Source organism: Tupaia chinensis, unplaced genomic scaffold (genome assembly GCF_000334495.1).
Source record: "Tupaia chinensis unplaced genomic scaffold, TupChi_1.0 Scaffold000005_1, whole genome shotgun sequence".
NCBI classification, from domain to species: Eukaryota; Metazoa; Chordata; class Mammalia; order Scandentia; family Tupaiidae; genus Tupaia; species Tupaia belangeri.
This window is the reverse complement of record NW_006159433.1, coordinates 567,486-583,961: the sequence shown is the minus strand read 5'-3', so window position 1 is coordinate 583,961 and position 16,476 is coordinate 567,486. Positions and strand designations below refer to the sequence as shown.

Below are 16,476 nucleotides of genomic sequence, written 5' to 3'. Positions count from 1 at the left end.
GGCGCATTCCCCCTTTAGCAAAAACCCCTCAAAAAAAAAAAAAAGTATTATTAAAATAATGGATAGAATCATCCAGAGTTCAGTCTTTTCCATAGATGAAGTGGGAAATAATCCGGTGTTCTAAATCTGGTGGTAAGTGGTATTCACAAACAGCTGGTGAAGATTTAACTAACATATGGGGGACCAGGAGTTAGCATAATGGCTATGTCGCTGGACTCCCATGTAGTCGACCGTGGTTCACGTCCCGGACCCGGTGGCTTAAAAATCACACCAGGTGCGTGTGCGTGCATGCCCAAGGTCCCAAAAGGAGAATGGAGGAGAAGGGATTGTGGCATGGCCATCCCCCCTGCGGGGTGATTTCTCGGTTTCTGTCTGTCTCTCTCTCTGTCTGTCTGGCGAGTGCACGCACCCTATTGCAAAAACCTCTCAAAAAAAAAAAAAAAAAAAGATTTAACTAACATGGACTGAAGGACTGACTTCTCATAACCTGGATCGTGATACTCGAAGACTATTTCAGACTTTAAATTTCATTCTAGCATGCTTACTTAATTCATATATCTATGAATGTATTTTCTTACTGCTATATTCTTTGCATTTAGCACATTCTCTAATACACTATTTCCTTTTCTGTTATAAAGAGGACCAAAAGAATTTTACTTGCATTTGACAATTATCAGAATAATTTCAGGGTCAGCCAGTGGTCTGGTGGTTAAGGGGACTGGATCCCACATGACCTACAGTGCAGTTCAAGTCTTGGACCAGCTGCACATGCACATGTGCCCCAAATCTGGAGAGGAGAATGGAGCAAAAGGGATTGTGGTGTGGTCATACCCCCTAGGGGGTGCTTTCTTTCTCTCTCTCTTTCTTTTTCTACCTCTTTCTCTCCAGGGAGCATACAACAAATTAAACACATTAAAAAGAAAGAAAGAATACTTTCAAAATAATAACCTTTTAAAGTCTAGTAAAAGGCATCAATAAATGTCAGCACATTCTCTATTCCTAGGACCCAGAAGAAACGATCAAATTAAGTTTTATGCCAAAAGAATAAAAAAGTTCACTGATATCTCAGGATACAAGAATTAAATATTTAACTACGCAATATGTGTTCTCTTTTATAGTAATTCTTGATGAAAGTAATTTACCTCCAATGTACATTGGCAGTCATCTAATTTTCTTTTGTGTGCTTTTGTTTATCTGTATAGATGAGAATCACCTTTTAGGATCAAGTGAACATATGCCACGAAAGAATGTTCTTAATTAGATTTAAGATGTAGCAAACTGTTGTTCAGACAACTTTCCCATTACTTTCTACATATTCAGTGGGAAAAAAAAAAAAGCAACAATGGTTTTCTACTGGAGCCTTTAAAGATAGGAACTGACCTAACTGATTTTTGAATGCTACCACTTCTTATCAAATTCTCTTTCTTAACTATCAGGTATCAAGTTTTAAGTATGTACCTTTAATACTAGTGAAGGCCTGTTAGTGTGGGCAAGGCTATAGGTTCTCCAAAAAGCCAGCAGAGCACAGATCATTTCTTCTATATTCAGGCTCAACTTAACTTGACTTCCTAACTCTTCTTCATCAACCTGTTCATCAGCTCCAACCACGCTAGGTCTACCAACCTCCTTGAATTTTCCCTGGGATATTTTCAGCTTCATTGCTCCCATGAAAGTGCGAATAACTTGAATGAATGTATGAATGAATGAATGAATAAAGTTAAATAAAAAAATTCTAAAAAAAAAAAAAAAATGGGGCCGGCAGGTGGCGTGGTGGTTAAAGGCGCTGGATTCCCACATGGCTGACCGTGATCCGAGTCCCGAATCTGGCAGCTTGCTTTCTCACTTTCTCTCTCTCTCTCACTCTGCCTCTCTCTGGTCAAATTGAAATAAACGAATGAATGAATGAATGAATGAATAAAGTTAAATAAAATAATTCTTAAAAAAATGTGCTAATAACTCAAGAGGGTCATCACCTGATAAATATTGCATAGTATGGCAATTATGTTTCATTTACCCTTGCTACTCAACCTTCTGCTTAAAAATATTGCCTGATTGGGGCAAGCAGGTGGCATGGAGGTTAAGACAGCTGGATCCCATATGGCTGACTACACTATTCTAAGTCACAGACCCTGGGCTTAAAAATCATCTTGGGCGTGTGTGTGTGTGTGTGTGTGTGTGTGCCAAAAATCCCAAGAGGAGAATGGAGAAGGTATTGTGCCATGCCGTCCGCCCTGGGGGCTGATTTCTGACTTTCCCCCTCTCTCTCTGTCTGTCTATCTGGCAAGCACATGTATCCTATAATAAGAACTATAGCCTGATTAAAAGTCGAATCTGAAATTTTCAGATATTAATTCATACAGATACTTAATGTAGGTTATTCTTACAGATAATCCTCTTTTGTAGAATATGTGTATATATCCTGAAAATTGTGAGTAGTTTGTATAATGTTACATAGTATGTAAATGTACCCAGAAAGCTTAAGGTTCTCATTAGTGAAAGCTTTTGCATGGTTAATACTTCTTCCATACTTGCAAAAATCTCCGATTTTCTTCTCATAGTCTCTAAATTTAGATGCTTGAATATTGGCATTTCCTAACAAAAAGAGCACACAGGTGTTGTATTTTCAAGCTCACAATAGCAAGCACTAGAATCCTAAGAAACTTAGGCTAAATTTTAAATGTAGATCTCTATTTCAACAGTTGATGGGGGCACTGCTATAACCACAGTGGTTCTGAATAGCTCCTAAGTTGGGTTTAAAAAAATATTTCACATAAACTAAATGCACAAATGATGGACAATAGTATATGACAATGCCCTCCAAAGAACCCTTCTTTCCACAGCACTTTCAACATGCAGGTGAGTATATTGTTAGTCCCTGCTCCATGACCAATTCCATCTAGCAACAACAAATACTCATTTTTCTATAGTTCTGGTCCCTGCGATGGTAAATCCAGCACAGAAAATGACTCTCAGCAGGGATACCAGTGACTACAATGAACAAGACCATATCTTGCCACAAATCAGATCTGACAAAATCACATTTGGGGATGCTGCAAAGTCTGTGTGCAAGATAAGTCACATTAAATCTGTAGAGCTTCATCTCTCACTTGCTATTTGTCAGCTCTCATAATCACTTCTTTATTTGTTACCCAGTGCCTAGTTAGACTTTTCTCTTGGCACACATAGTAGGGACTCGATAAATACTGTTGATGTAAAGCCAGTCCCCACTGCTTGTCGTGGGCTATGATGAACTCAGTCCCGATCTATCTTTGCTCTCCCTCTTGACTCTGATATAGTAGTCCTGTCATAAGCGTTTTATTTTCTAGGTTCTTAATATTCTTCAGTTCACCCTTCTGTAGTCTAATAGTGCCACTCTTCTCCAGCCCTAATTACTTTCTCCCACACTTGACTGACTGATCTTCTCATTTCATCATTCTTCCAGCCTCGTGAATTTCATCTAGGTCTTATACAGGAATATTTCTTTGATCTCCTGGGAACGATTTATAGGCTATTTTAGATGTATGTCCCTACATATTTTCTCAGTTTAATCACAGGGATGCCTAACAAAGAAAGCAAAATCTGCACTGCAAGAGCCTAGTATTTACCGCAGTGTCAGTCACAAGACCGCCTTAAATTACTCATTCGTTCACTCACTCAATCGCTCTTGTTTTCAGACATTTACTAAGTAACCACTACCTGTCAATCATGGTGATGGGTACTTCAGGGCATATAAATGACCAGAATACCACTTTAACGGATAGTAACTCAATGTTTTTTTTAAGTTTATTTATTTACTTCTTCCATGAGCAAGAGAGACAGAAAGAGAGAAAGAGAGAGAGACAACATCCCTGGTAATGTCTTCCTGGCTCATCTCACTCCCCAACTTCAGCCAGCTCTGGATCACGGACACCTACACACCAATGTGTTCAGGGTTATGTCAGAAAAGTTTCGATGCATTCTTGCATAGAAAACCATGTAATACTGGGACCAGCAGATGGTGTAATGGTTATGTCACTGGACTCTCACATGGCTGACTACAATTCGAGTCCCAGACTGGGAGACTTGAAATTCATGCTGGGCACATGTGCATTGCCTAAAATTCTGAGAGGAGAAAGAAGCAGAAGGAATCCCTCCAGAGGGTGATTTCTCACGTTCTGCCTCTCTGGTGAGGGCACGTGCTCAATAGTAAAATGTGCATATATATATATATACAAGTATATAAATAGGCCCTACTAGCCTGCGTTAATCAAAAAGGAAGTATTAACCTCAGAAACACAACTTCTCTAGCCAGTAGCTCTAAATAGTTGATACAAGAACTCTAAAACTCTAGATAGTAACTCTCACCTAGTATTTTCAGGGATTCTCTAAGGAACACTCTCAAGAAATCTCATACACATTTGATTCCTATGGAATTTTGCTTGCTTGGACAGGTTATGTTGCTGTCATAAACATTATATTCTCCTCTCTTCATTCTTCCTGTAGGTTTGCTTTCCTTGAAGAAGGATCCTCCATACTGCCTATCCACGATATTCTATTGGTTTCCCAGATATGTCCAGGCTTACTTGAACCTCAGTACAAGAACCCCAAAATGTGAGTGAATTCCCCATTATAGAATATTGTTTGGAGAATTAGTGGATATTAATTAATGACACCGTATGACTGGACACAATGGATATAGATAAACTGCTTTTTCAAATTTTATAATAAGGGCCCAGTAGGTGGCATGGTGGTTAAGGTGGCTTGATCCCATATAGCAAACTCCACAGTTCAAGATCCAGACATGGTGACTTGAAAAACATGTCAGGTGCATGTACACACTTGCCCATTCTCCAAGAGGAAAATGGAGGAGAAGAGATTGCCCATGGCCAGCCCTCTGGGGGGTGATTTTTCTCTCTCTTTTTCTTTCTTTCTTTCTTCTTTCTTTCTCTGTCTCTTTCTGTCTGTCTCTGGTGAGCACATATGCCCTACATCAACAATCTAAATATATATATAATAAAACTATACATATTTGAAGCATATATATTATTTGTGTGTAGGTGCATATATATGTATGTAGCCTTCAGTGTTCTAAAATTAACATAGCCATTGTTTCTTTTTTAAAAAAATTATTTATTTTATTTTATTTATTCATTCATTTATTTTTTAATTTGACCAGAGAGAGACAGAGGATGAAAGTGAGAGAGAGAGGAAGTGTGAAAGCAAGCTACCAGATTCAGAACTTGAACCCTGGTCGGCCGTGTGGGAGTGTCCAGCACTTTTACCACCACGCCACCTGCTGGTCCCCACATAGCCATTGTTTCCCTAAAGAGACTAAAATTTGAATTTCAGGAATGACTAATAAAATGGCAGCCTTCGTAGTAGGAGTGTTCTGGGGAAAAGTTAAAAAACAACACAAGAAAGAGATTTTCTTTTCTTTTCTTTCTTTTTTTTTCTTTTTTTTTTTTAGATATTTTTGCTATAGGGCACATGCTCTCACTGAAGAGATAGAGATACAGAAAGCAAAAACTCTCCTCCCCCCGCCCTGAAGTGGAGATGGCCATGCCTCAATCCCTTCTCCTCCATTTTCTTGGGATTTGGGGAAGCATGCACACATGCCCAGTGTGACTTTTTAAGTCACCAGGTCCAGGACTGGAACCACAGTCAACTATGTCCAGGGATGTAACCATTATACCATCTGCTGGTCCCTCTCTTTTCCTTAGAGCACGTGTGGTCAATGGAGAGAGAGACAGAGACAGTGAAAGAGAAAGTAAGAAATAACCCCTGCCGTGGCCATACTGCAATCCCTTTGCCATTTTTCTCCTGGGATCTTGGGCGTGCACACATGCACCCAATGTGATTTTGAAGCTACCAGGTCTGAGACTCAAACTGCAGTTGGCCATGTAGGAGACTACTGATATAACTGTTCTGCCATCTGCTGGCCAAAGAATTTCAAGCTGGAATGGGATTTATTAACGAAGGACAAATATGTTTTGAGGGAGAAGACAAGTTGGACCGCAGAGAAATTTAACTGTGTGTCTTTTCCATAACTTGTGCTTGCTTTTCAATAACTTTGAGAAGCATAGGGTTTTATTTTAATTGCCATATAAGATATCTGTTTTTAGATAATTGATGATGGAATAAACTACTACACTCATTTATTTCCTTATTCATTGCAGTTATCGGCACTTAAAAATAGAAATAGTTTAGAAGTATTTTTGTTAGCTTGCTACGGTTGATAATGTTTGGCTTAACGTGCTAAGGTTATGTATCTATATGCTTGTATTACATATATTCATGTAAAATATACCCCAATACACAACACTTAAATTAAAGGCGATATTAGTACACACATTTTGTACAGGCAAATAATAAAAGTGTCATCAACCTAATTCCAAATGGATATGATGATATACATAACTCTGCTGGGATAAGATGTGTAAATTAGATCACTTAAGCTTCAAGAGTCCTCAAGCAATTTAGTGTAAGAGTTTCACACTGTGTTAACTGAAATTTGCGAAAATTAGTTAAAACACTAGAAGCAAGTTTTCTATCAATTTAACTGAAATTACCAATACTAATGTATTTTGAGGCTTAGTTGAAAATGAAGAAGAAAATGCTCACCTTCTGGGAAAACTTTTCTGATTGTACAAAAGGGCATAACCGAGACATTTATATTTGTTTCTTAAGTTTGTTTTATTTAATTTTATTTATTATTATTTTTTTGGAGAGGTTTTTGCTATAGGGCACATGTGCCTGCTAGACAAAGAGAGATAGAGAGATAGAAAGCAAGAAATCACTCCCCAGGGGGGATGGCCATGATGCAATCCCTTCTCCTCCATTCTCCTCTTGGAATCTTGGGCACACACGCACACGCGCCTGGCATAAATTTAAGCCACTGGATCCGGGACTTGAACCGCGGTCGGCTATGTGGGAGGGAGTCCAGCGACATAGCCATTATGCCAACTGCTGGTCCCTTATTATATTTTTTTAATTTAACCAAACAGAGACAGAAACAGAGAGAGAGGGAAAGTTAGAAATAAAGTTGCCAGGTCTGGGACTTGAACTGCAGTCGGCCATACGGGAGTCCAGTGCTCCGATCACCATGCCACCTATGAGTCCAAGATAACATAATCTTATTTTGAAATACCAGTGTTGCAAGACAAGCCACCAAGAAACCAAGCACCACTCAGAGAGTAGGAGAACTCAGGTTTATTATGCCTGTAGACCCAGAGGAGCTCAGGCTCTCAACTCTGGACCCCAACTTGGGGAGGGGTAGGAAGTTATATTGGTTTCTGGTTGGGGGAGGGTAGGTACATTGGTCAGGGGCTACCGGTGTTGCAGAAAAGGAAACGTTGCAGAAAGGTTGCTAGACAGCTCGTGCTCTTAGTTCTTGCAATCTTCTCCAGTTCAAAAACCACATCACCATGTCCTTTAGAGACCAGCAATCTGTCTCGCAAGCAGCTTACAGAAGCAAAACAGTGTTCGGTTAAGACACATCCTGTCTTTCAAGCTGGTTATAGACGCAGAACAGAATCTGTATCACCAACAAATAATCTGTCTTTTTCTCTCAACACTGGTGGTTCGATTTAAAAAAATAATGATTGGCAAGTGTGAAGGAGAAACATTGGATTTATTAAGGCAATTTCTATAAATAGATATATGCTGTCCAAGGGTAAAGAAGGTATGCTCCCAGGCACCTTCCAAGTTTATAAATAACTAAAATCCTTTCTATTTTAGAAGCTGTTCTATGTGGTAATAACTTAAGTAATTAAGCTAGTACCAACTGTAAATGGTTAGCGGAAACAAAACAAAATAATGGCTAATATTTTAAAATGGAACACTCACAAAAGTAACTACTGCATATTTCAAACTATAAACTTCTTTTTTTTATAATTTTATTTTAACTTTATTTATTTTAATTTAACGAGAGAGGGACAGAATGAGAGCGAGAGAGAGAGAAAGTGAGAAGGCAAGCCATCAGGTCCAGAACTCGGACCATGGTCGGCCATGTGGGAGTCCAGCACCCTTAACTACCATGCCGCTTGGCGGCCCCAAACTATAAACTTCCAAATAATGACTAACTGCACCACTAGTATACCATTCTATCAGGCTGTGGCCACTATTTTCTTCTTCTTTTTTTGGAGAAGTTTTTGCTATAGGGTGTGTGCACTCGCCAGAAAGACAGAGAGAGACAGAGAGACAGAAAGCAAGAAATCACCCACAAGAAATCACCCACAGGGGAGATGGCCATGCCGCAATCCCTTCTCCTCCATTCTCCTCTCAGGATCTTGGGCACGCACGCACATGCGCCTGGCATGAGTTTAAGCCACCGGGTCCGGGACTCGAACCGTGGTCGACTACGTGGGAGTCCAGCAACATAGTCATTACACTAACTGCTAGTCTCAGGCTGTGGTCACTATTAATGCTTCTCCACATCTAAATACAAATAAATAGAAATAATATGACCATGTATGAAAATGTGAAATCTCTACTTGATATCACTAATACACAGTGCTTGCTAGAAAAATATTAGTTCTGACATTCTTCCAAAATATATACTGATTTTAGTGTAAGGTAGCCACGTTTTGAGAATGATTTTAGTTTTTCTGTTTCAAGTGTAAAAAATGATCACAAACATAGTAGCTGAAAACAATATTTGTTCTTCAGCTCATAGTTTCTTGGGTCATGAGTCTGGTACAGTATGTCTTGCACTTGAGTTCAAGGTCTCACATGGGTGAAATGAAGGTGTTGACCAAGCTGTGCTCTTTACAAGGAGGCTCTGGGGAGAAAGCCTCTTCTAAGTTCATTCTAGTTGTTGGCAGAATTTGGTTCTTTGTGGTTATAGGCTGAATGTCCCTTTTCTTCAGTTTATTGAGACATTACTGAGAGATCATTTTACAAATTGTCCTTCTCCTCTGCAAATACATGGCCATCTTATGGGAATCTTTTAAAAAAGAAGCCTTTATAACTAGGAAAACTGGGACTTATATCTCAAGGAAGAAGGTACTCATAAGAAGACATAAAGGAACAAAGTTATCTCTCTGAAGGCCAACTTCGAATCTTGTAGCATAGAGATGCACGGATTAGATGCAGGATTCAGTTTCTCTGAGCTGAAGGTAATGTGCTGCTTTCAATGAGCACCCATCGTGGTAGGGAAGTTGGAGCTTTCGCTAAAAGAGAGTATTCTTTAATCAATGAGGAAAGTGACAGCACAAGGATCAGAACTACAAACAGAAACTGAATAATATTCCAGAGCAGTTTTATAAAATATGTACACTTTATGCACAGAATGAAAAGGAAAGCTGGAAGCACCTCCCCCCCCAAAAAAAGCAGTATTCTTTTCAAAAAAAGAGCAAGTGCAGGGACCAGTAGTTAGCGTAATGGCTATGTCGCTGAACTCCCATGTAGTTGACCACGGTTCGCGTCCCAGACCCGGTGGCTTAAAACTCACACCGGGCGCATGTATGTGCGTGCCCAAGATCCCAAGAGGGGGATGGAGGAGAAGGGATTGCGGCATGGCCATCCCCCTAGGGGGTGATTTCTCGCTGTCTGTCTCTCTGTGTCTCTGTCTCTCTCTCTCTCTATCCGGCAAGTACACGCGCCCTATTGGAAAAAAAAACTCTCCAAAAAAATGGGCAAGTGCACACATACACACACACCATATTTATTGATCCGAGCCACCATCTGCGAAAGGAATACAGTGCACTAACGATGGTATCTAAAGGGGCTTGAAGGTACATTTTGACTTCTGTAATCTGTGATCATAAAAGAAACAGGGAAAATATTTGAATGGAAGCACAGTATCTAAATACAATTCAACTGAGTTTTTAACATTTTTTTAGCTTCTGTCACTGATGAAGAGACCTATAACAAGTTGAGTATACAATCAAGATTATAGAAACAATATTTAACTCTATTAAGGGAATAAACTATTTTAAATATATTTTACATCACTCATAGGCCTAGAAACCATGATGAGCAAAGCAGAGTAATGTGTGTACATAAACCCTGTAGAAGATGAGTTTATCGTTTGTTTCATTGGATGTATTATTTTCTCAGTTTCCTCCAGTCTCTGTATAAAGATTGCCTCTTCCTGGAGGTCTTCCATGGTCTTCTTGTCTACAATATGGCAATCTTTATTTTTTTATTTACTCACTTTATCTTGGCTTCCTTATACACCTGGTGTGAGATTATATATTTGTTTTCTTGTTTTCTGAGTCCTCCACTAGAACGTAATGTTCACGAGGCTGGGGAGCTTGTGTCTATTGATCCCAGTATATTTCCCCTTTATTAGAACAGTGCCCTCAATTTCTTAACGTACAAATAAATTTACCAATGCAAGAAATCTCCTGGACATATATTTTGGATATCCACATACACATGTATAGTTATCTTTCTTTAGATAATTCAGACAAGTCTAGCATTTCTTTTCATCAGTTTAAACTGGTGAACATTGAAAATTTAAATTTGCTGAAGAAGATCATATCAGGGGTTAACTTCATATCAGCTTAGAAAAGCTTCAATATGCACAAAGATAATAACTAATCTAAAATGCTTTCTCCGAGTCTGTTCTGTTGACAGTCTCTGTATTTACATCGATAGGAATATTTTTTTCACAATCATGGTACCAATTGTCTGATTACTTAGCACTTACTTAAGCCATATCTTAAATGTTTTTCAAACTAGAGATAAATCAGTTTCTTTGTAAAATTTGAACATTCCACTCTTCTCAAGAATTGACAGGAAGATACTCTATGTCAAATGCAATTATTCTAAAGAAAACCAAGCCCTCAACGGCATTGTCTAAACTTGAAACCAAAAAAAGGCAACTTTCAAAACAGCATGCCATCCATGACAGTTTGATCTTGGTGAAATGATTGATTCACTATTTCGTGTGCCTTTCAAAAGATGTATGACAAAACTATTCTAGCCAAATAACCAGAATTGCTGCTGAAATGCTTTGTTCTACTCTTCATTTGGGTGACGTGTTAAGATACTACACTTGAATTCTCCAAACACCTGAGCTACGACACTAATGACCGTGTTAGCTGCCCATTAATGTTAATGTGTATATTAATGAATCTCTTTTTCAGTCGTCAAAGCACCAAGAGAGACTGCAGGATAGGCAGAGTGTAAGATAAGGAGACCTTGTTAAAGACCTAAGTCGCACACAATATGTTCAACACTTTTCTTATCTTTGAACAACCATATGTCTCACTGTAATTAACAATAATGTCCTAACACTGATAGGTTATATTCTTGATACTCAGACTTTCTCTTTCCCGTGAGTCTGTTTTAACTCTAAACTTGATTTAGAATATGACTACAGAAATGTACAAATTAGTAATTTTTAGTGAAATATAAATTACGAAGCCTTGATGCCTAATGAATTAGAGCACTTCTGCAAATCTGACAAAGCTTTCTCTGTTTTCTCACTTTCTGTTCAGGATGTCATTTAAGATTAAGGGTGAACATACAATACCGTAACAGCAAAAAGAAGTCTAAACTCATCTTGACGGCCAGAATTATTCCATGGAGACAGTAGGGACAGAAAAGACTTCATTACATTTTTAGGCTCTCCATGTGAATGAGATTCATCAGTGTAGCCTAAACAGCAGAGAAGTGCATGCACATTAGGAAACCAAGATTAATTTTGTTGCACCCATAGTGCAACAGTCTCTAAAACCATGAAGGCTGAGCTGCATATTTCCAACCTACAAGCATCTCCCAATTTACTGTAAGAACCATTAAAATAGCTCTTCTGTCACTAATGGCCATAACTGTGATATCATTCAAGATTAATCAGCAGCATGATAAAACATTTAAACCTCTGCTTTTGAGAGGTAATTTCCAGTGGCTCTCAAGGAGCTCAGTTACAAAAGTCTTGTTTTCAAATAATATTACGTTTTGGAACATAATTAATATTTTTAAATATTAAAGTGTCGATGACAGGAATGTTAGAATTTTTTTTCTGTTTTCTATAATGAGGTCTCAGTTAAATCTTAAATAGTACAAAATATTAGTGAGCCTCAGATTTTTGAAACATCTCCACATTGCAGTATTCTTTAGTGGTTCATAGAATATTCATGGCAAATAATAAAGTGTTTGCAGACTATTAAGAAACAAATTGCATAAAAGCATTTTTTTAAATAAAGATAATTTCATGGAGAAATATGTTTTAAAATATACTTCGCATGAGACAAAACAACTTAGATCTTTTGTCTATCAAATCAATGGAAAATATGATTTTTAATATCTCTTTTTATGCTGGTTATTACATCCTTTCAGTAATTAACTTATCTTGCAACACATTGCTCCCACGATAGTAGCAGATGTATCTGAAGAAATGATCTCTTTTTAACAATACTCCGTCAGCTCCGACTGCTCTTCTAAGTGTTCTTCCCTTCATTTAAAAATTAAATGGACTTTGCAAGCATGAAAAGCATCTGAGTTCTTAGTAACAGGAGTATACAGGAGGAAAGTAATATGGGCAAAGTAGATTTTCTTAAATCTTATTTTAGATGAGAAGTAGGTGCACAGATTTCTTTAACACTCCCTATAATATCCATCAATAAAATGGCATGTTTCTCTGATACGAGTCTGTCATAGAACATTTTTACAGTTATGCTTGGGAAGAGAATGAGTAGTCACAGTAGTTGTTTTACTATGCCTTAAACTAGCTGTCATGTATGAAAGTTGGGAATTTATCTCCCAGAACCAATGTCATCCTATCTGCACAAGCCTGAATACAGAAAAAGGTTGGGCATCTTCTCCGAGTCTGTTCTGTTGACAGTCTCTGTATTTACATCGATAGGAATATTTTTTTCACAATCATGGTACCAATTGTCTGATTACTTAGCACTTACTTAAGCCATATCTTAAATGTTTTTCAAACTAGAGATAAATCAGTTTCTTTGTAAAATTTGAACATTCCACTTTTCTCAAGAATTGACAGGAAGATACTCTATGTCAAATGCAATTATTCTAAAGAAAACCAAGCCCTCAACGGCATTGTCTAAACTTGAAACCAAAAAAAGGCAACTTTCAAAACAGCATGCCATCCATGACAGTTTGATCTTGGTGAAATGATTGATTCACTATTTCGTGTGCCTTTCAAAAGATGTATGACAAAACTATTCTAGCCAAATAACCAGAATTGCTGCTGAAATGCTTTGTTCTACTCTTCATTTGGGTGACGTGTTAAGATACTACACTTGAATTCTCCAAACACCTGAGCTACGACACTAATGACCGTGTTAGCTGCCCATTAATGTTAATGTGTATATTAATGAATCTCTTTTTCAGTCGTCAAAGCACCAAGAGAGACTGCAGGATAGGCAGAGTGTAAGATAAGGAGACCTTGTTAAAGACCTAAGTCGCACACAATATGTTCAACACTTTTCTTATCTTTGAACAACCATATGTCTCACTGTAATTAACAATAATGTCCTAACACTGATAGGTTATATTCTTGATACTCAGACTTTCTCTTTCCCGTGAGTCTGTTTTAACTCTAAACTTGATTTAGAATATGACTACAGAAATGTACAAATTAGTAATTTTTAGTGAAATATAAATTACGAAGCCTTGATGCCTAATGAATTAGAGCACTTCTGCAAATCTGACAAAGCTTTCTCTGTTTTCTCACTTTCTGTTCAGGATGTCATTTAAGATTAAGGGTGAACATACAATACCGTAACAGCAAAAAGAAGTCTAAACTCATCTTGACGGCCAGAATTATTCCATGGAGACAGTAGGGACAGAAAAGACTTCATTACATTTTTAGGCTCTCCATGTGAATGAGATTCATCAGTGTAGCCTAAACAGCAGAGAAGTGCATGCACATTAGGAAACCAAGATTAATTTTGTTGCACCCATAGTGCAACAGTCTCTAAAACCATGAAGGCTGAGCTGCATATTTCCAACCTACAAGCATCTCCCAATTTACTGTAAGAACCATTAAAATAGCTCTTCTGTCACTAATGGCCATAACTGTGATATCATTCAAGATTAATCAGCAGCATGATAAAACATTTAAACCTCTGCTTTTGAGAGGTAATTTCCAGTGGCTCTCAAGGAGCTCAGTTACAAAAGTCTTGTTTTCAAATAATATTACGTTTTGGAACATAATTAATATTTTTAAATATTAAAGTGTCGATGACAGGAATGTTAGAATTTTTTTTCTGTTTTCTATAATGAGGTCTCAGTTAAATCTTAAATAGTACAAAATATTAGTGAGCCTCAGATTTTTGAAACATCTCCACATTGCAGTATTCTTTAGTGGTTCATAGAATATTCATGGCAAATAATAAAGTGTTTGCAGACTATTAAGAAACAAATTGCATAAAAGCATTTTTTTAAATAAAGATAATTTCATGGAGAAATATGTTTTAAAATATACTTCGCATGAGACAAAACAACTTAGATCTTTTGTCTATCAAATCAATGGAAAATATGATTTTTAATATCTCTTTTTATGCTGGTTATGACATCCTTTCAGTAATTAACTTATCTTGCAACACATTGCTCCCACGATAGTAGCAGATGTATCTGAAGAAATGATCTCTTTTTAACAATACTCCGTCAGCTCCGACTGCTCTTCTAAGTGTTCTTCCCTTCATTTAAAAATTAAATGGACTTTGCAAGCATGAAAAGCATCTGAGTTCTTAGTAACAGGAGTATACAGGAGGAAAGTAATATGGGCAAAGTAGATTTTCTTAAATCTTATTTTAGATGAGAAGTAGGTGCACAGATTTCTTTAACACTCCCTATAATATCCATCAATAAAATGGCATGTTTCTCTGATACGAGTCTGTCATAGAACATTTTTACAGTTATGCTTGGGAAGAGAATGAGTAGTCACAGTAGTTGTTTTACTATGCCTTAAACTAGCTGTCATGTATGAAAGTTGGGAATTTATCTCCCAGAACCAATGTCATCCTATCTGCACAAGCCTGAATACAGAAAAAGGTTGGGCATCATTGAGAATCCTTTTTTAGGAATGGAATAGACTGTGCTCAAGTCCACATGAAAGATCTTTTCTAATCAGATTAGTCTGATGTCTTTAATCCCAAATTGTGAGAAGTTTCACATCTCAGTTATGGAGGAGAAAAACAAGATTGGTTAAGGTACAGGACATTCTCAAACACATAGTTAAAGGGAAAAGTGTGAAATATGTTCATAACTTTTAGAAAACATAATTGGTTAAATAAAGCAAAATCGGGGACCAGCAGTTAGCGTAATGTCTATGTCGCTGGACTCCCATGTAGTCGACCGTGGTTCATGTCCCGGACCCGGTGGCTTAATACTCACATCAGGCACATGTGCTTGCGTGCCCAAGATCCCAAGAGGAGAATGGAGGAAAAGGGATTGTGGCGTGGCCATCCCCCCTGGGGGGTGACTTCTCGCTTTCTGTCTCTCTGTCTTTCTCTGTCTTTCTGGCGAGAGAACGCGCCCTATAGCAAAAACCTCTCTAAAAAAACAAACAAGCAAACAAACAAAAACAAAAACAAAACAACAAACAAAAATAAAAATCAGGGGCCAGCAGGTAGCATGGCAGCTAAGGCACTGAATTCCCACATAGCCAACCATGGTTAGAATTCTAGACCAGACAGCTTGAAAATCACACTGGGCACTTGTACAACCATGCCCAAAATTCTGGAGGAGAATGATGAAGAAGAGATTGTGACATGGCCATCCCCCAAGGGGAAGGAGTGATTTCTCACTTTCTGTCTATCTATGTCTGTGTCTCCAGCAAACACAAGCATCCTATGGCAGAAACTTAAAAACAAAACAAAACAAAAAAAGAAAGCAAAGTTCTGTCATAACTACTGCTGTCTTTATGACATTGTTGTAAAGGAAAAGCTTTTCACCTGAAGTCAATTTGAGCACTATGAAGAGCTGATGTGCCTGAGTTAATAAGACATAAATGCATTAAATTGGAGAGTGTCTATTAGATAAACAAATTAATTAAAACTTGGATCAGAATTCTACCAGTATAATTATATTCTTATATCCAATTATCAGCTTATAAAGATCAGTGCCCATGGGGCAGAGACCCAGTTTGTACACATTTTATTACCCATTTCTACTTTTTATTTCACAAAACTGCTCAATATATTTCAGGTTGTCTTTTAAAAACACTCGTTAAATTTTCAGTGGTTCTGTGGCTTAAAGAAATTATAGGCTCAATAAAATATAATGTATGGCCTTCTAGATTCAAAGACCTGATTTTTTTAAAGCATACCTTACATTCTATTTATTAGTGACACCATTATTATTTCTGTTTGAGTAAAAATTAATTTTTATCTGGATTATTCTGCTTTATATAAAAACCAACATGGCTCAACGATTTACATAAATCAGAATCATTTTCCAGGCTGAAAAACAGCATGATGATTTCCTGTGTCTATAAATATATCCTCTTTAGAATATTTTATCCCAATTGTATAAAATTTCCAATTCGTATATATGCGTATATATATATATATATATATA

The 16,476-nt window shown here is 37.5% G+C and overlaps 1 pseudogene; it reads left to right on the top strand.

The window, feature by feature from the left end:
• Positions 1-2,941: 2,941 nt before the first annotated feature.
• LOC114009109 (chromobox protein homolog 1-like) overlaps positions 2,942-16,476 on the top strand; it is a 169,445-nt pseudogene continuing 155,910 nt past the window's right edge.